Here is a 24325-nt window from a genome sequence, read left to right on the forward strand (position 1 = left end):
CTCGGCTCTCTTGCCGCGGGGGACTCTCTCTCTCTCTCTCTCTCTCTGTGTGGGGAAGGGGGGGTCTCTGCACACGCGGCGCGGGGGGGCCCGGTTTCGGCTTGCCACGTGGCGTGGCTGCTCTCTCTGCTCCGCGGGGGGCTGCATTCCACGGTGGGGGAGGCTTTGTTTCTGCCTCAGCTCAGCAGGGCGTGCCCTGCTGCTGCTGCCCGGGAATTTTAAAAGCAGTATATACAGCTGCATTGTGAAGCTTTTGTCGGCTCGTTATCGCTTTCCTATCTGCGTTTTTTTTTAGAAATCAGTAGCTGATTTTGGCTTTGTTTTTGGTCAGGCGGGATTTAGTACTTTGCTTTTTACATCTAACATGGGTTTGAAACTCAGCATTGTACAAAAAGGAGTGTATTATAATATTGTTAGCATTTTAAATAGTGGTAATGTGAAGTTCTCAAAGGCAAAATTTAAACAGTTTATAAGATGGCTTTTCCTCCACTTCCCACAAATCTCCCCTGAAGAAATCCACAATATTCAATTCTGGGATAAAGTTGGGAATGAATTGATTACCTTAGGACAATCTAGCAATGCCCCCTCAGCTAAATTTGTTTTTTGGAGTTTACAAATTCGTACAGCATTGCTCAAACAAAAGGAAATGGAGAAAAAGCCAAATGTAAAGCCATGTACCTCTGCTCTCCCTGTTTCTCCCTCTCCTAGTTCTAAAACCCCTAAACCTCTTTCCCCAAAACTTGGTATTTTAAACAGATCAAACTCATTGGGAAGTCGACGCCCAAAGTCTGTTGAAATGCCTGAGTTGCCCTGTCCACAAGGCCCTGGCCAGGCTGCGTGGAACCTTTCCCAATCCCCTGTGTCCCATCCTCAGAAACCCACAGCACGTGTTAGCTTTGCAGAGAGTAGTGTTACCCAAAATGGCCCCCAGTCCCTAGGGGGTCCACAAGATGGTGGATGCCACGTGGCATCTTCCCAAACCTGGTCTTCTTCTTCCCAAAATCCTCTTAAGAATCCCGAAACTCCAGCCCAATCCCCCTCTCCTTCTGTTCCTCGTGATACCTTCCCCCCTCCCCCTCCCTTTCCTGCAGTACCCTCAGCTCCGCCCCTCTACTCCTCCCAGGGGGCGTCTGCTGACGTGATGTCACCAGGTGTCCCCGCCCCCTGCCTGCCCCTTGACCCCGCCCCTTGTTCCCACGGTGTCCCCGCCCCCTGCTTGCCCCCTGACCCCGCCCCCTGTACCCGTTGCATCTCCGCCCCCTCCCCGGGTTCCCACGGTGGGGACCCACCCGCTGCCTGTCCCCAAACCTGTATCTGTGATCCCAATGCTTCTGTTTCAAGGGATACAGAGCAGGGAATAGCAGATTCAATGCATAGTCCCATGTTGTCACTGGCTCCTGTTACCTTTCAGCCTGCAGCTCAGGGGGGAGCAGCTCCAACTGCTAATTGGAGTTCTTTTGGACGACAATTGATTAAAGAGATCTGTAAGTCTCATAAAGAATATGGTCCACACAGTCCATATTTCCGTGGCCTTTTAAATTCTGAATTGAGTAGGACTGTAGTGATTCCACATGATTTAAAACAGCTTTTTTCCTGTCTCATGACCTCCACGGAATTTAAATTATGGGAAATAGCATGGAAACAACTGCTGAATGATGCTCTCCCAGGCTTGCATTCTGATCCAAACACAGCCAAAGACAACAGTGGTAACCCTATCACCATTGAGCACCTCTGTGGTGAGCGCCAATGGTCTTCTCCCTCGATCCAAGCTACTGCAATTCCTGCAGAAACACTCGAGAAAGTAAAAGAAGCAGCTGAAAAAGCATTCTTTTCCCTACAACCTGAGGGGCCTTTTGAGCCCTATAGTAAAATTAAACAGCTACCATCAGAGCCTTTTTTGAAATTTGTAGAAAGGTTAACTAGAGCTATTGAAATACAAGTTAAAAAAGAGAATGCTAGAGAAGCGATTTTAGAAGAAATGGCGTTTACAAATGCTAATGAACTGTGTCAAGCAGCAATCCTGAGCCTTCCTATTGAACCTTCTCCAACGTTAAAAGACATGCTCCTAGTCTGTAACAGGAAGGTGCCTCTGATGAGTGTGGCTGAAGACACCAGACCAAGGCTGCTGCCAAGACCACCTCAGCGTGTCGCCGTTGCCAGCCCTGCGCCTTTTCCCTCAGCACAGCAGTACCCTGGGCAGCAGCGGAGACCAGCACTGGCTAAGCCCACAAAACCATGCCTGCTTTGTAGCAACCTAGGGCACTGGAGTAACCAGTGCCCCCTGAAAAGGGAATTTGATGAATTTAGAAATGGCAGGGGAGGAGAACTACAAGCCCTCCCTGGGGGTCAACAACAACAAAAAAACTGAAAAGAAAGCGCCCGCCTGCCAGGCGCGCAGACACAAAAAGAGCAGGCCAAGGGAATAAGGGTAGCAAAACAAATCAAGCGCGCGATAATATTAATGTTTGTGTAAGTGAAGCAGGTGCTTCAAAGACTGTGTATGATTTAAGTGATCCTGTGTTAACCACATCTTCTGTCAATGAGCCTTACAGGTTGCAGCTGACTGAGTCACTCCATCTTGAGGACACTGATTGGCATTTTGTGTCTGTAAATCCTGAACAGAAAGGTACTTGGAACCGGATTCGTTGTAAGTACATCGTCATTGGGGACACCAAACACACACCACAAGAGATCGAAATTGCTCCAGGAATGACAACATCAGATCCTGAGCAATTCGTTCTCGGCCTGCATTGTTTCCACCCACCCCTCTTTCTTCCCAAGGGACAAATTGTTGCACGAGCTATCCCTGTGCCATCTTTACCTGAAAATATCAAAAAAAAAGGGCCCACAGTCGCCCGAGTACAAGTTATTGGGAAAGACAAACCCAAATTATGGTGTAATGTCAGTGGGGGTGGGGAGTCTAAACGCATTGAGATGCTTGTAGACACAGGTGCAGACTGCACAGTAATTCCAGTACAAGACTGGCCAGCACATTGGCCTTTGCAAAATGTTGCCGGTCACCTTCAAGGTGTAGGAGGTCTGCAATTGGCAAGACAATCCAAAAGCATTATTCAATTTGAGGGACCAAACGGACAATTGGCAAATATCCGTCCATTTGTGTTAGATTATTCGGAACCTTTGTTAGGGAGAGATTTAATGGCTCAGTGGGGTGTCACAATTGATATTCCAGACTCTCCACAGCATATTTGTACAGCAGTCATTGAACAACAGCGCCCCACCCAAAAACTGAAGTGGAAAACAGACAAACCAGTTCAGGTGAAACAGTGGCCGCTCAGTAAACAAAAAATAAAGGTGCTTCAGGAACTAGTGGAAGAGCAACTAAAAAAGGGCCACATTGTGGAGACCATGTCCCCATGGAACTCTCCAGTGTTTGTCATCCAAAAAGCTGACAAAAAGAGATGGCGGCTCCTCTGCGACCTCCGACAAATTAATAATGTAATTGAAGATATGGGTTCTCCCCAACCTGGTATGCCATCCCCAACAATGCTTCCCCAAGATTGGAAATTAGCTGTTATTGATATTAAGGATTGTTTTTTCCAAATCCCCTTGCACCCTGATGATGCACCGCGTTTTGCATTCTCAGTACCTTCTATTAATATGGAATCCCCTATGAAAAGGTACCATTGGACCGTTCTTCCTCAGGGATTAAAGGTCTCTCCAGCTATCTGCCAGTGGTATGTGTCTTCCCTGCTTTCCCCAGTACGTGCAGCCGCAGAGAAGGCCATTATCTATCATTATATGGATGATATCCTTGTGTGTGCCCCCAATGATGATTTACTCACACATGCGCTTGACCTAACGATCGATGCATTGATTGTTGCAGGGTTCGAGCTCCAGGAAAAGAAAATTCAAAAGATGCCACCTTGGAAATATTTGGGCTTAGAAATTGGAAATAGGACCGTTGTTCCTCAAAAACTAGAAATCAATCCAAAGATCAAGACCCTTGCGGATGTCCACAAGTTGTGTGGGTCTTTGAATTGGGTAAGACCATGGCTCGGTCTGACTAATGAAGACCTTGCCCCTCTTTTCAATTTATTGAAAGGGGGAGAGGACCCAGGTGCTCCTAGGTCTATTACCCCAGAGGCGCGGAAAGCTCTAGAAAAGGTTCAGATTGCAATGTCCACAAGACAGGCCAACCGATGCCGGCCTGACCTGCCATTCAAATTTATCATTCTAGGTAAGTTGCCACACCTCCATGGAATTATTTTCCAGTGGGAGGAAAAACAAACACCTAAGGCAAAGAACACACCAAAAAAGGACCGGGACCAGAGGGACCCTCTCTTGATCATAGAATGGGTTTTCCTCAGTCACAAAAGGTCCAAGAGACTGACAAAGCCTCAGGAGCTGGTAGCAGAACTGATCCGGAAAGCAAGGACCCGGATCAGGGAGTTAGCAGGATGTGATTTCAAGTGCATTCACATTCCAGTTGAGTTAAAATCAGGTCAAAATACTATGAAAATACTGGAACAATTGTTTCAAGAAAATGAAGTGTTGCAGTTTGCTCTGGATTCCTACTCAGGACAAATTTCGGTAGCGCGGCCCGCTCACAAATTGTTCAAACAAGATGTTCAATTTACCTTAAAACTGAGAAGTGCTCTAAGTAGGAGACCTTTAAAAAGGGCTCTAACTGTCTTCACAGATGCATCTGGGAGGTCCCACAAGTCTGTTATGACTTGGAAGGATCCTCAAACCCAGCAGTGGGAGACGGACATTGCTGAGGTGGAAGGTTCACCTCAGGTTGCTGAATTAGCTGCGGTTGTTAGGGCCTTTGAAAGGTTCTCAGAACCGTTCAATCTGATTAGAGATTCTGCATATGTGGCAGGAGTAGTATCCAGGGCAGATCAAGCAATACTGCAAGATGTGTCTAACATCACACTTTTCGAATTGCTCTCAAAACTGGTAAAGTTAGTCACTCACCGAGAGCAACCATTTTATGTGATGCATGTCAGGTCACACACTGACTTGCCAGGGTTTATCGCTGAAGGCAACAGAAGGGCAGATGCTCTTGCTGCACCTGCAGTGATGGCCACTCTCCCAAATGTTTTTGAACAGGCAAAAATCAGCCACCAGCTTTTCCACCAAAATGCACCTGGCCTGGTTCGTCAGTTTAACATCACTCGAGAACAGGCCAAAGCGATTGTGGCCACATGCCCAAATTGCCAACAACATGCACTCCCTACAGTGAGTATGGGAGCAAACCCAAGGGGACTGAACAGTTGTGAACTGTGGCAAACAGATGTAACACACATACAGTCTTTTGGACGGCAGAAATATGTTCATGTTAGTGTAGATACCTTTTCTGGAGCAGTCTATGCTTCTGCCCACACAGGAGAATCATCTTTTGATGCTATTAAGCACCTCTTGCAGGCTTTTTCTTTCATGGGCATCCCCAAGGAGCTGAAAACTGATAATGGGCCTGCTTACAAATCCAAGGAATTCGGGAGCTTCCTGCAGCAATGGGGAGTAGAGCACAAAACTGGCATCCCCTACTCCCCTACAGGTCAAGCCATTGTAGAAAGAACTCACTGTGATATTAAAAGGGTCCTGGACCAGCAACAACAGGTTCTGAAGGTGGAACCTCCCCACATCCGGTTATCCAGGGCGCTATTCACAATAAATTTTCTGAATTGTTCTTTTGACAGCCTGAACCCACCCATCCTACGCCACTTTGGGGGGAGCAATCATAGGTTAATTAAGGAAAAACCTCCAGTTTTAGTAAAGGACCCTGAGACTTGGAAAATGGTGGGACCTTACAAATTAGTTACTTGGGGACGTGGATATGCCTGTGTGTCCACCCCCTCTGGTTTAAGGTGGGTTCCTTCCAAATGGGTAAAGCCCTATGTTCCCAAGGTCTCAGAGAAATCTACAGAAGCACCCCAGGTTGCTCATGCTGCCTGGAGAAGAAAACGCCGCACGTGTTCTCTGGAGGAAATTCCATTTAAGCCTCCTATCTGGAATAGTTTATAATATATGTTTGTTTCAAGTTTTTGTACCAGTTTAGATCCCACTGTTCGTGTGTAGCCTCGAGATGCCACGAGACCGAGCCTGCTTCTCGTCCTACTCGTGATCATCCCACCTGTGACCTCCTGCATAGTCCCTCAGCCCAAACCACATATGGACTACCTTGACAACGGCTCTCAGACATCAACAGAGAAACTGACAACTGGCTGAATGGACTGTTCAAAGGCTGGGGACTCTCGGGCTGGTTGGGATCTATTCTGAAAACTGTGTTTTTAGTGCTGTTTATTTTAGTTATAGTTATTGTAGTTTATAGCATTGTTTTTAGACTAATCAAACGCATGGTGCTCAAGTTAATTTCAAGCTCATCTCCCCCTCCTGAAGTCTACCATTTGGAAGCCCTCAGTGCTCCAATGGATGACCTGGAAGCCTCAGTAGAAAACACTGACCCTCCTGTAGAGGAAGAACTGATTTACCAACCATGGTTTGGCAATCATTCTGCACCACAAGCATAGTCCTCTTCTTTTTAAACAAAACTAGGGGGAGATGTTGTGGTGTGCTGTGATGTCCCATTTTGGCCTTCCAGGTCACTTTCCCAGGTGTGCCTATACGTCTATCCCTTCCCCCTTGCCCCCATGCTGAGTGAGTCCTGTCAATCAGGCTAAACGTTCCAGCAAGGCGTCGTGTGGTTGGTCAAGTTTAAAGGATGCCCCTATGCCCAGAGGTCATTGGCCTGTCTGGGTGTCATCTTCCCCTGAGACCCTGCCCCTCTCACCTGGTTGGTGGCTCACCTGTACCTCCCCTCCCCCTGTCCCTGAGCTTAAAAAGGTGATCAGACCATGCGGTCCTTATTCTGTTGGAGCAGTTGCTCACGTTCAGACCTCTGTAACCATGGAATAAACCTCTGGACATTAAACCCTCCAGCAGAATCTCTCCTTTTTCTCTTCACCATCGCCTGAAGCTATTCCTCCTGAGGTAACGGGGTCCCTTACAAGCCTGGACTTGTTCAGTGCCCAGCTGCAACCACCAGCAAGCCAAGGTATCTCTGGGGTGTTACAGCGCAGTTGCTGCCTTTGGCCCAGCAGCGAGGGTCAGACTGGCCCAGGCACAATCTAACTGGTAATATTGGGAGCTTTTTTTTCCAATATTTGGCGTCCCTGAGGCGGGCAAAGCGACTCTGCAGCCTGAGACGGACCTGCAGTACCTTGGAGAAGCTTCTGGCAGCCGTGCATCCAGCTGAAAGGGGCTTTGGTTGCAACGCCCTCGGCTAGAGACTTTGGGAATATTCCCAGAAGAAGTTTCGTGGACTGTTCGGCACCTCTGGAAAGCCCAGCTCCTTTCTGGTGAGCAGATTTTCCAGAGGAAGGACAGGGTAGCCTCTCTCGCCCAAGAGAGGTCCTGTTCCGGTGAAGAGACCTGCCTGTACCCAGCCAGCTACAGCTTCCATTTCGGGTGAGTATCTCTGCTCTCGGTAGGGCAGGAGCTCAAAAACAGACTCTGCCGTGAGTTCTGTTCCTTTTTGCCTTTGCATTTTTGGCTGCGCAGCCCCACAGACGGGAATTAATTGATTTCTAGCTATTAGCTTTCTGCCGCGTGTTTTGCTGTCTTTTGGAATTCGCGCCGGAGTGGGAGCGCTCTGCCCTTCCCCCCGGCTTTGCAGCTCAGCTCTCTCCACGTGGTCGGGGGATCCCACTCTCTGTCTCTCTCTGTGCGGGGGAGGGGGGGCTCTCGGCTCTCTTGCCGCGGGGGACTCTCTCTCTCTCTCTCTCTCTCTGTGTGGGGAAGGGGGGGTCTCTGCACACGCGGCGCGGGGGGGCCCGGTTTCGGCTTGCCACGTGGCGTGGCTGCTCTCTCTGCTCCGCGGGGGGCTGCATTCCACGGTGGGGGAGGCTTTGTTTCTGCCTCAGCTCAGCAGGGCGTGCCCTGCTGCTGCTGCCCGGGAATTTTAAAAGCAGTATATACAGCTGCATTGTGAAGCTTTTGTCGGCTCGTTATCGCTTTCCTATCTGCGTTTTTTTTTAGAAATCAGTAGCTGATTTTGGCTTTGTTTTTGGTCAGGCGGGATTTAGTACTTTGCTTTTTACATCTAACATGGGTTTGAAACTCAGCATTGTACAAAAAGGAGTGTATTATAATATTGTTAGCATTTTAAATAGTGGTAATGTGAAGTTCTCAAAGGCAAAATTTAAACAGTTTATAAGATGGCTTTTCCTCCACTTCCCACAAATCTCCCCTGAAGAAATCCACAATATTCAATTCTGGGATAAAGTTGGGAATGAATTGATTACCTTAGGACAATCTAGCAATGCCCCCTCAGCTAAATTTGTTTTTTGGAGTTTACAAATTCGTACAGCATTGCTCAAACAAAAGGAAATGGAGAAAAAGCCAAATGTAAAGCCATGTACCTCTGCTCTCCCTGTTTCTCCCTCTCCTAGTTCTAAAACCCCTAAACCTCTTTCCCCAAAACTTGGTATTTTAAACAGATCAAACTCATTGGGAAGTCGACGCCCAAAGTCTGTTGAAATGCCTGAGTTGCCCTGTCCACAAGGCCCTGGCCAGGCTGCGTGGAACCTTTCCCAATCCCCTGTGTCCCATCCTCAGAAACCCACAGCACGTGTTAGCTTTGCAGAGAGTAGTGTTACCCAAAATGGCCCCCAGTCCCTAGGGGGTCCACAAGATGGTGGATGCCACGTGGCATCTTCCCAAACCTGGTCTTCTTCTTCCCAAAATCCTCTTAAGAATCCCGAAACTCCAGCCCAATCCCCCTCTCCTTCTGTTCCTCGTGATACCTTCCCCCCTCCCCCTCCCTTTCCTGCAGTACCCTCAGCTCCGCCCCTCTACTCCTCCCAGGGGGCGTCTGCTGACGTGATGTCACCAGGTGTCCCCGCCCCCTGCCTGCCCCTTGACCCCGCCCCTTGTTCCCACGGTGTCCCCGCCCCCTGCTTGCCCCCTGACCCCGCCCCCTGTACCCGTTGCATCTCCGCCCCCTCCCCGGGTTCCCACGGTGGGGACCCACCCGCTGCCTGTCCCCAAACCTGTATCTGTGATCCCAATGCTTCTGTTTCAAGGGATACAGAGCAGGGAATAGCAGATTCAATGCATAGTCCCATGTTGTCACTGGCTCCTGTTACCTTTCAGCCTGCAGCTCAGGGGGGAGCAGCTCCAACTGCTAATTGGAGTTCTTTTGGACGACAATTGATTAAAGAGATCTGTAAGTCTCATAAAGAATATGGTCCACACAGTCCATATTTCCGTGGCCTTTTAAATTCTGAATTGAGTAGGACTGTAGTGATTCCACATGATTTAAAACAGCTTTTTTCCTGTCTCATGACCTCCACGGAATTTAAATTATGGGAAATAGCATGGAAACAACTGCTGAATGATGCTCTCCCAGGCTTGCATTCTGATCCAAACACAGCCAAAGACAACAGTGGTAACCCTATCACCATTGAGCACCTCTGTGGTGAGCGCCAATGGTCTTCTCCCTCGATCCAAGCTACTGCAATTCCTGCAGAAACACTCGAGAAAGTAAAAGAAGCAGCTGAAAAAGCATTCTTTTCCCTACAACCTGAGGGGCCTTTTGAGCCCTATAGTAAAATTAAACAGCTACCATCAGAGCCTTTTTTGAAATTTGTAGAAAGGTTAACTAGAGCTATTGAAATACAAGTTAAAAAAGAGAATGCTAGAGAAGCGATTTTAGAAGAAATGGCGTTTACAAATGCTAATGAACTGTGTCAAGCAGCAATCCTGAGCCTTCCTATTGAACCTTCTCCAACGTTAAAAGACATGCTCCTAGTCTGTAACAGGAAGGTGCCTCTGATGAGTGTGGCTGAAGACACCAGACCAAGGCTGCTGCCAAGACCACCTCAGCGTGTCGCCGTTGCCAGCCCTGCGCCTTTTCCCTCAGCACAGCAGTACCCTGGGCAGCAGCGGAGACCAGCACTGGCTAAGCCCACAAAACCATGCCTGCTTTGTAGCAACCTAGGGCACTGGAGTAACCAGTGCCCCCTGAAAAGGGAATTTGATGAATTTAGAAATGGCAGGGGAGGAGAACTACAAGCCCTCCCTGGGGGTCAACAACAACAAAAAAACTGAAAAGAAAGCGCCCGCCTGCCAGGCGCGCAGACACAAAAAGAGCAGGCCAAGGGAATAAGGGTAGCAAAACAAATCAAGCGCGCGATAATATTAATGTTTGTGTAAGTGAAGCAGGTGCTTCAAAGACTGTGTATGATTTAAGTGATCCTGTGTTAACCACATCTTCTGTCAATGAGCCTTACAGGTTGCAGCTGACTGAGTCACTCCATCTTGAGGACACTGATTGGCATTTTGTGTCTGTAAATCCTGAACAGAAAGGTACTTGGAACCGGATTCGTTGTAAGTACATCGTCATTGGGGACACCAAACACACACCACAAGAGATCGAAATTGCTCCAGGAATGACAACATCAGATCCTGAGCAATTCGTTCTCGGCCTGCATTGTTTCCACCCACCCCTCTTTCTTCCCAAGGGACAAATTGTTGCACGAGCTATCCCTGTGCCATCTTTACCTGAAAATATCAAAAAAAAAGGGCCCACAGTCGCCCGAGTACAAGTTATTGGGAAAGACAAACCCAAATTATGGTGTAATGTCAGTGGGGGTGGGGAGTCTAAACGCATTGAGATGCTTGTAGACACAGGTGCAGACTGCACAGTAATTCCAGTACAAGACTGGCCAGCACATTGGCCTTTGCAAAATGTTGCCGGTCACCTTCAAGGTGTAGGAGGTCTGCAATTGGCAAGACAATCCAAAAGCATTATTCAATTTGAGGGACCAAACGGACAATTGGCAAATATCCGTCCATTTGTGTTAGATTATTCGGAACCTTTGTTAGGGAGAGATTTAATGGCTCAGTGGGGTGTCACAATTGATATTCCAGACTCTCCACAGCATATTTGTACAGCAGTCATTGAACAACAGCGCCCCACCCAAAAACTGAAGTGGAAAACAGACAAACCAGTTCAGGTGAAACAGTGGCCGCTCAGTAAACAAAAAATAAAGGTGCTTCAGGAACTAGTGGAAGAGCAACTAAAAAAGGGCCACATTGTGGAGACCATGTCCCCATGGAACTCTCCAGTGTTTGTCATCCAAAAAGCTGACAAAAAGAGATGGCGGCTCCTCTGCGACCTCCGACAAATTAATAATGTAATTGAAGATATGGGTTCTCCCCAACCTGGTATGCCATCCCCAACAATGCTTCCCCAAGATTGGAAATTAGCTGTTATTGATATTAAGGATTGTTTTTTCCAAATCCCCTTGCACCCTGATGATGCACCGCGTTTTGCATTCTCAGTACCTTCTATTAATATGGAATCCCCTATGAAAAGGTACCATTGGACCGTTCTTCCTCAGGGATTAAAGGTCTCTCCAGCTATCTGCCAGTGGTATGTGTCTTCCCTGCTTTCCCCAGTACGTGCAGCCGCAGAGAAGGCCATTATCTATCATTATATGGATGATATCCTTGTGTGTGCCCCCAATGATGATTTACTCACACATGCGCTTGACCTAACGATCGATGCATTGATTGTTGCAGGGTTCGAGCTCCAGGAAAAGAAAATTCAAAAGATGCCACCTTGGAAATATTTGGGCTTAGAAATTGGAAATAGGACCGTTGTTCCTCAAAAACTAGAAATCAATCCAAAGATCAAGACCCTTGCGGATGTCCACAAGTTGTGTGGGTCTTTGAATTGGGTAAGACCATGGCTCGGTCTGACTAATGAAGACCTTGCCCCTCTTTTCAATTTATTGAAAGGGGGAGAGGACCCAGGTGCTCCTAGGTCTATTACCCCAGAGGCGCGGAAAGCTCTAGAAAAGGTTCAGATTGCAATGTCCACAAGACAGGCCAACCGATGCCGGCCTGACCTGCCATTCAAATTTATCATTCTAGGTAAGTTGCCACACCTCCATGGAATTATTTTCCAGTGGGAGGAAAAACAAACACCTAAGGCAAAGAACACACCAAAAAAGGACCGGGACCAGAGGGACCCTCTCTTGATCATAGAATGGGTTTTCCTCAGTCACAAAAGGTCCAAGAGACTGACAAAGCCTCAGGAGCTGGTAGCAGAACTGATCCGGAAAGCAAGGACCCGGATCAGGGAGTTAGCAGGATGTGATTTCAAGTGCATTCACATTCCAGTTGAGTTAAAATCAGGTCAAAATACTATGAAAATACTGGAACAATTGTTTCAAGAAAATGAAGTGTTGCAGTTTGCTCTGGATTCCTACTCAGGACAAATTTCGGTAGCGCGGCCCGCTCACAAATTGTTCAAACAAGATGTTCAATTTACCTTAAAACTGAGAAGTGCTCTAAGTAGGAGACCTTTAAAAAGGGCTCTAACTGTCTTCACAGATGCATCTGGGAGGTCCCACAAGTCTGTTATGACTTGGAAGGATCCTCAAACCCAGCAGTGGGAGACGGACATTGCTGAGGTGGAAGGTTCACCTCAGGTTGCTGAATTAGCTGCGGTTGTTAGGGCCTTTGAAAGGTTCTCAGAACCGTTCAATCTGATTACAGATTCTGCATATGTGGCAGGAGTAGTATCCAGGGCAGATCAAGCAATACTGCAAGATGTGTCTAACATCACACTTTTCGAATTGCTCTCAAAACTGGTAAAGTTAGTCACTCACCGAGAGCAACCATTTTATGTGATGCATGTCAGGTCACACACTGACTTGCCAGGGTTTATCGCTGAAGGCAACAGAAGGGCAGATGCTCTTGCTGCACCTGCAGTGATGGCCACTCTCCCAAATGTTTTTGAACAGGCAAAAATCAGCCACCAGCTTTTCCACCAAAATGCACCTGGCCTGGTTCGTCAGTTTAACATCACTCGAGAACAGGCCAAAGCGATTGTGGCCACATGCCCAAATTGCCAACAACATGCACTCCCTACAGTGAGTATGGGAGCAAACCCAAGGGGACTGAACAGTTGTGAACTGTGGCAAACAGATGTAACACACATACAGTCTTTTGGACGGCAGAAATATGTTCATGTTAGTGTAGATACCTTTTCTGGAGCAGTCTATGCTTCTGCCCACACAGGAGAATCATCTTTTGATGCTATTAAGCACCTCTTGCAGGCTTTTTCTTTCATGGGCATCCCCAAGGAGCTGAAAACTGATAATGGGCCTGCTTACAAATCCAAGGAATTCGGGAGCTTCCTGCAGCAATGGGGAGTAGAGCACAAAACTGGCATCCCCTACTCCCCTACAGGTCAAGCCATTGTAGAAAGAACTCACTGTGATATTAAAAGGGTCCTGGACCAGCAACAACAGGTTCTGAAGGTGGAACCTCCCCACATCCGGTTATCCAGGGCGCTATTCACAATAAATTTTCTGAATTGTTCTTTTGACAGCCTGAACCCACCCATCCTACGCCACTTTGGGGGGAGCAATCATAGGTTAATTAAGGAAAAACCTCCAGTTTTAGTAAAGGACCCTGAGACTTGGAAAATGGTGGGACCTTACAAATTAGTTACTTGGGGACGTGGATATGCCTGTGTGTCCACCCCCTCTGGTTTAAGGTGGGTTCCTTCCAAATGGGTAAAGCCCTATGTTCCCAAGGTCTCAGAGAAATCTACAGAAGCACCCCAGGTTGCTCATGCTGCCTGGAGAAGAAAACGCCGCACGTGTTCTCTGGAGGAAATTCCATTTAAGCCTCCTATCTGGAATAGTTTATAATATATGTTTGTTTCAAGTTTTTGTACCAGTTTAGATCCCACTGTTCGTGTGTAGCCTCGAGATGCCACGAGACCGAGCCTGCTTCTCGTCCTACTCGTGATCATCCCACCTGTGACCTCCTGCATAGTCCCTCAGCCCAAACCACATATGGACTACCTTGACAACGGCTCTCAGACATCAACAGAGAAACTGACAACTGGCTGAATGGACTGTTCAAAGGCTGGGGACTCTCGGGCTGGTTGGGATCTATTCTGAAAACTGTGTTTTTAGTGCTGTTTATTTTAGTTATAGTTATTGTAGTTTATAGCATTGTTTTTAGACTAATCAAACGCATGGTGCTCAAGTTAATTTCAAGCTCATCTCCCCCTCCTGAAGTCTACCATTTGGAAGCCCTCAGTGCTCCAATGGATGACCTGGAAGCCTCAGTAGAAAACACTGACCCTCCTGTAGAGGAAGAACTGATTTACCAACCATGGTTTGGCAATCATTCTGCACCACAAGCATAGTCCTCTTCTTTTTAAACAAAACTAGGGGGAGATGTTGTGGTGTGCTGTGATGTCCCATTTTGGCCTTCCAGGTCACTTTCCCAGGTGTGCCTATACGTCTATCCCTTCCCCCTTGCCCCCATGCTGAGTGAGTCCTGTCAATCAGGCTAAACGTTCCAGCAAGGCGTCGTGTGGTTGGTCAAGTTTAAAGGATGCCCCTATGCCCAGAGGTCATTGGCCTGTCTGGGTGTCATCTTCCCCTGAGACCCTGCCCCTCTCACCTGGTTGGTGGCTCACCTGTACCTCCCCTCCCCCTGTCCCTGAGCTTAAAAAGGTGATCAGACCATGCGGTCCTTATTCTGTTGGAGCAGTTGCTCACGTTCAGACCTCTGTAACCATGGAATAAACCTCTGGACATTAAACCCTCCAGCAGAATCTCTCCTTTTTCTCTTCACCATCGCCTGAAGCTATTCCTCCTGAGGTAACGGGGTCCCTTACAAGCCTGGACTTGTTCAGTGCCCAGCTGCAACCACCAGCAAGCCAAGGTATCTCTGGGGTGTTACAGCGCAGTTGCTGCCTTTGGCCCAGCAGCGAGGGTCAGACTGGCCCAGGCACAATCTAACTGGTAATATTGGGAGCTTTTTTTTCCAATATTTGGCGTCCCTGAGGCGGGCAAAGCGACTCTGCAGCCTGAGACGGACCTGCAGTACCTTGGAGAAGCTTCTGGCAGCCGTGCATCCAGCTGAAAGGGGCTTTGGTTGCAACGCCCTCGGCTAGAGACTTTGGGAATATTCCCAGAAGAAGTTTCGTGGACTGTTCGGCACCTCTGGAAAGCCCAGCTCCTTTCTGGTGAGCAGATTTTCCAGAGGAAGGACAGGGTAGCCTCTCTCGCCCAAGAGAGGTCCTGTTCCGGTGAAGAGACCTGCCTGTACCCAGCCAGCTACAGCTTCCATTTCGGGTGAGTATCTCTGCTCTCGGTAGGGCAGGAGCTCAAAAACAGACTCTGCCGTGAGTTCTGTTCCTTTTTGCCTTTGCATTTTTGGCTGCGCAGCCCCACAGACGGGAATTAATTGATTTCTAGCTATTAGCTTTCTGCCGCGTGTTTTGCTGTCTTTTGGAATTCGCGCCGGAGTGGGAGCGCTCTGCCCTTCCCCCCGGCTTTGCAGCTCAGCTCTCTCCACGTGGTCGGGGGATCCCACTCTCTGTCTCTCTCTGTGCGGGGGAGGGGGGGCTCTCGGCTCTCTTGCCGCGGGGGACTCTCTCTCTCTCTCTCTCTCTCTGTGTGGGGAAGGGGGGGTCTCTGCACACGCGGCGCGGGGGGGCCCGGTTTCGGCTTGCCACGTGGCGTGGCTGCTCTCTCTGCTCCGCGGGGGGCTGCATTCCACGGTGGGGGAGGCTTTGTTTCTGCCTCAGCTCAGCAGGGCGTGCCCTGCTGCTGCTGCCCGGGAATTTTAAAAGCAGTATATACAGCTGCATTGTGAAGCTTTTGTCGGCTCGTTATCGCTTTCCTATCTGCGTTTTTTTTTAGAAATCAGTAGCTGATTTTGGCTTTGTTTTTGGTCAGGCGGGATTTAGTACTTTGCTTTTTACATCTAACATGGGTTTGAAACTCAGCATTGTACAAAAAGGAGTGTATTATAATATTGTTAGCATTTTAAATAGTGGTAATGTGAAGTTCTCAAAGGCAAAATTTAAACAGTTTATAAGATGGCTTTTCCTCCACTTCCCACAAATCTCCCCTGAAGAAATCCACAATATTCAATTCTGGGATAAAGTTGGGAATGAATTGATTACCTTAGGACAATCTAGCAATGCCCCCTCAGCTAAATTTGTTTTTTGGAGTTTACAAATTCGTACAGCATTGCTCAAACAAAAGGAAATGGAGAAAAAGCCAAATGTAAAGCCATGTACCTCTGCTCTCCCTGTTTCTCCCTCTCCTAGTTCTAAAACCCCTAAACCTCTTTCCCCAAAACTTGGTATTTTAAACAGATCAAACTCATTGGGAAGTCGACGCCCAAAGTCTGTTGAAATGCCTGAGTTGCCCTGTCCACAAGGCCCTGGCCAGGCTGCGTGGAACCTTTCCCAATCCCCTGTGTCCCATCCTCAGAAACCCACAGCACGTGTTAGCTTTGCAGAGAGTAGTGTTACCCAAAATGGCCCCCAGTCCCTAGGGGGTCCACAAGATGGTGGATGCCACGTGGCATCTTCCCAAACCTGGTCTTCTTCTTCCCAAAATCCTCTTAAGAATCCCGAAACTCCAGCCCAATCCCCCTCTCCTTCTGTTCCTCGTGATACCTTCCCCCCTCCCCCTCCCTTTCCTGCAGTACCCTCAGCTCCGCCCCTCTACTCCTCCCAGGGGGCGTCTGCTGACGTGATGTCACCAGGTGTCCCCGCCCCCTGCCTGCCCCTTGACCCCGCCCCTTGTTCCCACGGTGTCCCCGCCCCCTGCTTGCCCCCTGACCCCGCCCCCTGTACCCGTTGCATCTCCGCCCCCTCCCCGGGTTCCCACGGTGGGGACCCACCCGCTGCCTGTCCCCAAACCTGTATCTGTGATCCCAATGCTTCTGTTTCAAGGGATACAGAGCAGGGAATAGCAGATTCAATGCATAGTCCCATGTTGTCACTGGCTCCTGTTACCTTTCAGCCTGCAGCTCAGGGGGGAGCAGCTCCAACTGCTAATTGGAGTTCTTTTGGACGACAATTGATTAAAGAGATCTGTAAGTCTCATAAAGAATATGGTCCACACAGTCCATATTTCCGTGGCCTTTTAAATTCTGAATTGAGTAGGACTGTAGTGATTCCACATGATTTAAAACAGCTTTTTTCCTGTCTCATGACCTCCACGGAATTTAAATTATGGGAAATAGCATGGAAACAACTGCTGAATGATGCTCTCCCAGGCTTGCATTCTGATCCAAACACAGCCAAAGACAACAGTGGTAACCCTATCACCATTGAGCACCTCTGTGGTGAGCGCCAATGGTCTTCTCCCTCGATCCAAGCTACTGCAATTCCTGCAGAAACACTCGAGAAAGTAAAAGAAGCAGCTGAAAAAGCATTCTTTTCCCTACAACCTGAGGGGCCTTTTGAGCCCTATAGTAAAATTAAACAGCTACCATCAGAGCCTTTTTTGAAATTTGTAGAAAGGTTAACTAGAGCTATTGAAATACAAGTTAAAAAAGAGAATGCTAGAGAAGCGATTTTAGAAGAAATGGCGTTTACAAATGCTAATGAACTGTGTCAAGCAGCAATCCTGAGCCTTCCTATTGAACCTTCTCCAACGTTAAAAGACATGCTCCTAGTCTGTAACAGGAAGGTGCCTCTGATGAGTGTGGCTGAAGACACCAGACCAAGGCTGCTGCCAAGACCACCTCAGCGTGTCGCCGTTGCCAGCCCTGCGCCTTTTCCCTCAGCACAGCAGTACCCTGGGCAGCAGCGGAGACCAGCACTGGCTAAGCCCACAAAACCATGCCTGCTTTGTAGCAACCTAGGGCACTGGAGTAACCAGTGCCCCCTGAAAAGGGAATTTGATGAATTTAGAAATGGCAGGGGAGGAGAACTACAAGCCCTCCCTGGGGGTCAACAACAACAAAAAAACTGAAAAGAAAGCGCCCGCCTGCCAGGCGCGCAGACACAAAAAGAGCAGGCCAAGGGAATAAGGGTAGCAAAACAAATCAAGCGCGCGATAATATTAATGTTTGTGTAAGTGAAGCAGGTGCTTCAAAGACTGTGTATGATTTAAGTGATCCTGTGTTAACCACATCTTCTGTCAATGAGCCTTACAGGTTGCAGCTGACTGAGTCACTCCATCTTGAGGACACTGATTGGCATTTTGTGTCTGTAAATCCTGAACAGAAAGGTACTTGGAACCGGATTCGTTGTAAGTACATCGTCATTGGGGACACCAAACACACACCACAAGAGATCGAAATTGCTCCAGGAATGACAACATCAGATCCTGAGCAATTCGTTCTCGGCCTGCATTGTTTCCACCCACCCCTCTTTCTTCCCAAGGGACAAATTGTTGCACGAGCTATCCCTGTGCCATCTTTACCTGAAAATATCAAAAAAAAAGGGCCCACAGTCGCCCGAGTACAAGTTATTGGGAAAGACAAACCCAAATTATGGTGTAATGTCAGTGGGGGTGGGGAGTCTAAACGCATTGAGATGCTTGTAGACACAGGTGCAGACTGCACAGTAATTCCAGTACAAGACTGGCCAGCACATTGGCCTTTGCAAAATGTTGCCGGTCACCTTCAAGGTGTAGGAGGTCTGCAATTGGCAAGACAATCCAAAAGCATTATTCAATTTGAGGGACCAAACGGACAATTGGCAAATATCCGTCCATTTGTGTTAGATTATTCGGAACCTTTGTTAGGGAGAGATTTAATGGCTCAGTGGGGTGTCACAATTGATATTCCAGACTCTCCACAGCATATTTGTACAGCAGTCATTGAACAACAGCGCCCCACCCAAAAACTGAAGTGGAAAACAGACAAACCAGTTCAGGTGAAACAGTGGCCGCTCAGTAAACAAAAAATAAAGGTGCTTCAGGAACTAGTGGAAGAGCAACTAAAAAAGGGCCACATTGTGGAGACCATGTCCCCATGGAACTCTCCAGTGTTTGTCATCCAAAAAGCTGACAAAAAGAGATGGCGGCTCCTCTGCGACCTCCGACAAATTAATAATGTAATTGAAGATATGGGTTCTCCCCAACCTGGTATGCCATCCCCAACAATGCTTCCCCAAGATTGGAAATTAGCTGTTATTGATATTAAGGATTGTTTTTTCCAAATCCCCTTGCACCCTGATGATGCACCGCGTTTTGCATTCTCAGTACCTTCTATTAATATGGAATCCCCTATGAAAAGGTACCATTGGACCGTTCTTCCTCAGGGATTAAAGGTCTCTCCAGCTATCTGCCAGTGGTATGTGTCTTCCCTGCTTTCCCCAGTACGTGCAGCCGCAGAGAAGGCCATTATCTATCATTATATGGATGATATCCTTGTGTGTGCCCCCAATGATGATTTACTCACACATGCGCTTGACCTAACGATCGATGCATTGATTGTTGCAGGGTTCGAGCTCCAGGAAAAGAAAATTCAAAAGATGCCACCTTGGAAATATTTGGGCTTAGAAATTGGAAATAGGACCGTTGTTCCTCAAAAACTAGAAATCAATCCAAAGATCAAGACCCTTGCGGATGTCCACAAGTTGTGTGGGTCTTTGAATTGGGTAAGACCATGGCTCGGTCTGACTAATGAAGACCTTGCCCCTCTTTTCAATTTATTGAAAGGGGGAGAGGACCCAGGTGCTCCTAGGTCTATTACCCCAGAGGCGCGGAAAGCTCTAGAAAAGGTTCAGATTGCAATGTCCACAAGACAGGCCAACCGATGCCGGCCTGACCTGCCATTCAAATTTATCATTCTAGGTAAGTTGCCACACCTCCATGGAATTATTTTCCAGTGGGAGGAAAAACAAACACCTAAGGCAAAGAACACACCAAAAAAGGACCGGGACCAGAGGGACCCTCTCTTGATCATAGAATGGGTTTTCCTCAGTCACAAAAGGTCCAAGAGACTGACAAAGCCTCAGGAGCTGGTAGCAGAACTGATCCGGAAAGCAAGGACCCGGATCAGGGAGTTAGCAGGATGTGATTTCAAGTGCATTCACATTCCAGTTGAGTTAAAATCAGGTCAAAATACTATGAAAATACTGGAACAATTGTTTCAAGAAAATGAAGTGTTGCAGTTTGCTCTGGATTCCTACTCAGGACAAATTTCGGTAGCGCGGCCCGCTCACAAATTGTTCAAACAAGATGTTCAATTTACCTTAAAACTGAGAAGTGCTCTAAGTAGGAGACCTTTAAAAAGGGCTCTAACTGTCTTCACAGATGCATCTGGGAGGTCCCACAAGTCTGTTATGACTTGGAAGGATCCTCAAACCCAGCAGTGGGAGACGGACATTGCTGAGGTGGAAGGTTCACCTCAGGTTGCTGAATTAGCTGCGGTTGTTAGGGCCTTTGAAAGGTTCTCAGAACCGTTCAATCTGATTACAGATTCTGCATATGTGGCAGGAGTAGTATCCAGGGCAGATCAAGCAATACTGCAAGATGTGTCTAACATCACACTTTTCGAATTGCTCTCAAAACTGGTAAAGTTAGTCACTCACCGAGAGCAACCATTTTATGTGATGCATGTCAGGTCACACACTGACTTGCCAGGGTTTATCGCTGAAGGCAACAGAAGGGCAGATGCTCTTGCTGCACCTGCAGTGATGGCCACTCTCCCAAATGTTTTTGAACAGGCAAAAATCAGCCACCAGCTTTTCCACCAAAATGCACCTGGCCTGGTTCGTCAGTTTAACATCACTCGAGAACAGGCCAAAGCGATTGTGGCCACATGCCCAAATTGCCAACAACATGCACTCCCTACAGTGAGTATGGGAGCAAACCCAAGGGGACTGAACAGTTGTGAACTGTGGCAAACAGATGTAACACACATACAGTCTTTTGGACGGCAGAAATATGTTCATGTTAGTGTAGATACCTTTTCTGGAGCAGTCTATGCTTCTGCCCACACAGGAGAATCATCTTTTGATGCTATTAAGCACCTCTTGCAGGCTTTTTCTTTCATGGGCATCCCCAAGGAGCTGAAAACTGATAATGGGCCTGCTTACAAATCCAAGGAATTCGGGAGCTTCCTGCAGCAATGGGGAGTAGAGCACAAAACTGGCATCCCCTACTCCCCTACAGGTCAAGCCATTGTAGAAAGAACTCACTGTGATATTAAAAGGGTCCTGGACCAGCAACAACAGGTTCTGAAGGTGGAACCTCCCCACATCCGGTTATCCAGGGCGCTATTCACAATAAATTTTCTGAATTGTTCTTTTGACAGCCTGAACCCACCCATCCTACGCCACTTTGGGGGGAGCAATCATAGGTTAATTAAGGAAAAACCTCCAGTTTTAGTAAAGGACCCTGAGACTTGGAAAATGGTGGGACCTTACAAATTAGTTACTTGGGGACGTGGATATGCCTGTGTGTCCACCCCCTCTGGTTTAAGGTGGGTTCCTTCCAAATGGGTAAAGCCCTATGTTCCCAAGGTCTCAGAGAAATCTACAGAAGCACCCCAGGTTGCTCATGCTGCCTGGAGAAGAAAACGCCGCACGTGTTCTCTGGAGGAAATTCCATTTAAGCCTCCTATCTGGAATAGTTTATAATATATGTTTGTTTCAAGTTTTTGTACCAGTTTAGATCCCACTGTTCGTGTGTAGCCTCGAGATGCCACGAGACCGAGCCTGCTTCTCGTCCTACTCGTGATCATCCCACCTGTGACCTCCTGCATAGTCCCTCAGCCCAAACCACATATGGACTACCTTGACAACGGCTCTCAGACATCAACAGAGAAACTGACAACTGGCTGAATGGACTGTTCAAAGGCTGGGGACTCTCGGGCTGGTTGGGATCTATTCTGAAAACTGTGTTTTTAGTGCTGTTTATTTTAGTTATAGTTATTGTAGTTTATAGCATTGTTTTTAGACTAATCAAACGCATGGTGCTCAAGTTAATTTCAAGCTCATCTCCCCCTCCTGAAGTCTACCATTTGGAAGCCCTCAGTGCTCCAATGGATGACCTGGAAGCCTCAGTAGAAAACACTGACCCTCCTGTAGAGGAAGAACTGATTTACCAACCATGGTTTGGCAATCATTCTGCACCACAAGCATAGTCCTCTTCTTTTTAAACAAAACTAGGGGGAGATGTTGTGGTGTGCTGTGATGTCCCATTTTGGCCTTCCAGGTCACTTTCCCAGGTGTGCCTATACGTCTATCCCTTCCCCCTTGCCCCCATGCTGAGTGAGTCCTGTCAATCAGGCTAAACGTTCCAGCAAGGCGTCGTGTGGTTGGTCAAGTTTAAAGGATGCCCCTATGCCCAGAGGTCATTGGCCTGTCTGGGTGTCATCTTCCCCTGAGACCCTGCCCCTCTCACCTGGTTGGTGGCTCACCTGTACCTCCCCTCCCCCTGTCCCTGAGCTTAAAAAGGTGATCAGACCATGCGGTCCTTATTCTGTTGGAGCAGTTGCTCACGTTCAGACCTCTGTAACCATGGAATAAACCTCTGGACATTAAACCCTCCAGCAGAATCTCTCCTTTTTCTCTTCACCATCGCCTGAAGCTATTCCTCCTGAGGTAACGGGGTCCCTTACAAGCCTGGACTTGTTCAGTGCCCAGCTGCAACCACCAGCAAGCCAAGGTATCTCTGGGGTGTTACAGCGCAGTTGCTGCCTTTGGCCCAGCAGCGAGGGTCAGACTGGCCCAGGCACAATCTAACTGGTAATATTGGGAGCTTTTTTTTCCAATATTTGGCGTCCCTGAGGCGGGCAAAGCGACTCTGCAGCCTGAGACGGACCTGCAGTACCTTGGAGAAGCTTCTGGCAGCCGTGCATCCAGCTGAAAGGGGCTTTGGTTGCAACGCCCTCGGCTAGAGACTTTGGGAATATTCCCAGAAGAAGTTTCGTGGACTGTTCGGCACCTCTGGAAAGCCCAGCTCCTTTCTGGTGAGCAGATTTTCCAGAGGAAGGACAGGGTAGCCTCTCTCGCCCAAGAGAGGTCCTGTTCCGGTGAAGAGACCTGCCTGTACCCAGCCAGCTACAGCTTCCATTTCGGGTGAGTATCTCTGCTCTCGGTAGGGCAGGAGCTCAAAAACAGACTCTGCCGTGAGTTCTGTTCCTTTTTGCCTTTGCATTTTTGGCTGCGCAGCCCCACAGACGGGAATTAATTGATTTCTAGCTATTAGCTTTCTGCCGCGTGTTTTGCTGTCTTTTGGAATTCGCGCCGGAGTGGGAGCGCTCTGCCCTTCCCCCCGGCTTTGCAGCTCAGCTCTCTCCACGTGGTCGGGGGATCCCACTCTCTGTCTCTCTCTGTGCGGGGGAGGGGGGGCTCTCGGCTCTCTTGCCGCGGGGGACTCTCTCTCTCTCTCTCTCTCTCTGTGTGGGGAAGGGGGGGTCTCTGCACACGCGGCGCGGGGGGGCCCGGTTTCGGCTTGCCACGTGGCGTGGCTGCTCTCTCTGCTCCGCGGGGGGCTGCATTCCACGGTGGGGGAGGCTTTGTTTCTGCCTCAGCTCAGCAGGGCGTGCCCTGCTGCTGCTGCCCGGGAATTTTAAAAGCAGTATATACAGCTGCATTGTGAAGCTTTTGTCGGCTCGTTATCGCTTTCCTATCTGCGTTTTTTTTTAGAAATCAGTAGCTGATTTTGGCTTTGTTTTTGGTCAGGCGGGATTTAGTACTTTGCTTTTTACATCTAACATGGGTTTGAAACTCAGCATTGTACAAAAAGGAGTGTATTATAATATTGTTAGCATTTTAAATAGTGGTAATGTGAAGTTCTCAAAGGCAAAATTTAAACAGTTTATAAGATGGCTTTTCCTCCACTTCCCACAAATCTCCCCTGAAGAAATCCACAATATTCAATTCTGGGATAAAGTTGGGAATGAATTGATTACCTTAGGACAATCTAGCAATGCCCCCTCAGCTAAATTTGTTTTTTGGAGTTTACAAATTCGTACAGCATTGCTCAAACAAAAGGAAATGGAGAAAAAGCCAAATGTAAAGCCATGTACCTCTGCTCTCCCTGTTTCTCCCTCTCCTAGTTCTAAAACCCCTAAACCTCTTTCCCCAAAACTTGGTATTTTAAACAGATCAAACTCATTGGGAAGTCGACGCCCAAAGTCTGTTGAAATGCCTGAGTTGCCCTGTCCACAAGGCCCTGGCCAGGCTGCGTGGAACCTTTCCCAATCCCCTGTGTCCCATCCTCAGAAACCCACAGCACGTGTTAGCTTTGCAGAGAGTAGTGTTACCCAAAATGGCCCCCAGTCCCTAGGGGGTCCACAAGATGGTGGATGCCACGTGGCATCTTCCCAAACCTGGTCTTCTTCTTCCCAAAATCCTCTTAAGAATCCCGAAACTCCAGCCCAATCCCCCTCTCCTTCTGTTCCTCGTGATACCTTCCCCCCTCCCCCTCCCTTTCCTGCAGTACCCTCAGCTCCGCCCCTCTACTCCTCCCAGGGGGCGTCTGCTGACGTGATGTCACCAGGTGTCCCCGCCCCCTGCCTGCCCCTTGACCCCGCCCCTTGTTCCCACGGTGTCCCC

This window comes from Melospiza melodia, chromosome W (assembly GCF_035770615.1).
Source record: "Melospiza melodia melodia isolate bMelMel2 chromosome W, bMelMel2.pri, whole genome shotgun sequence".
Lineage (NCBI taxonomy): Eukaryota > Metazoa > Chordata > Aves > Passeriformes > Passerellidae > Melospiza > Melospiza melodia.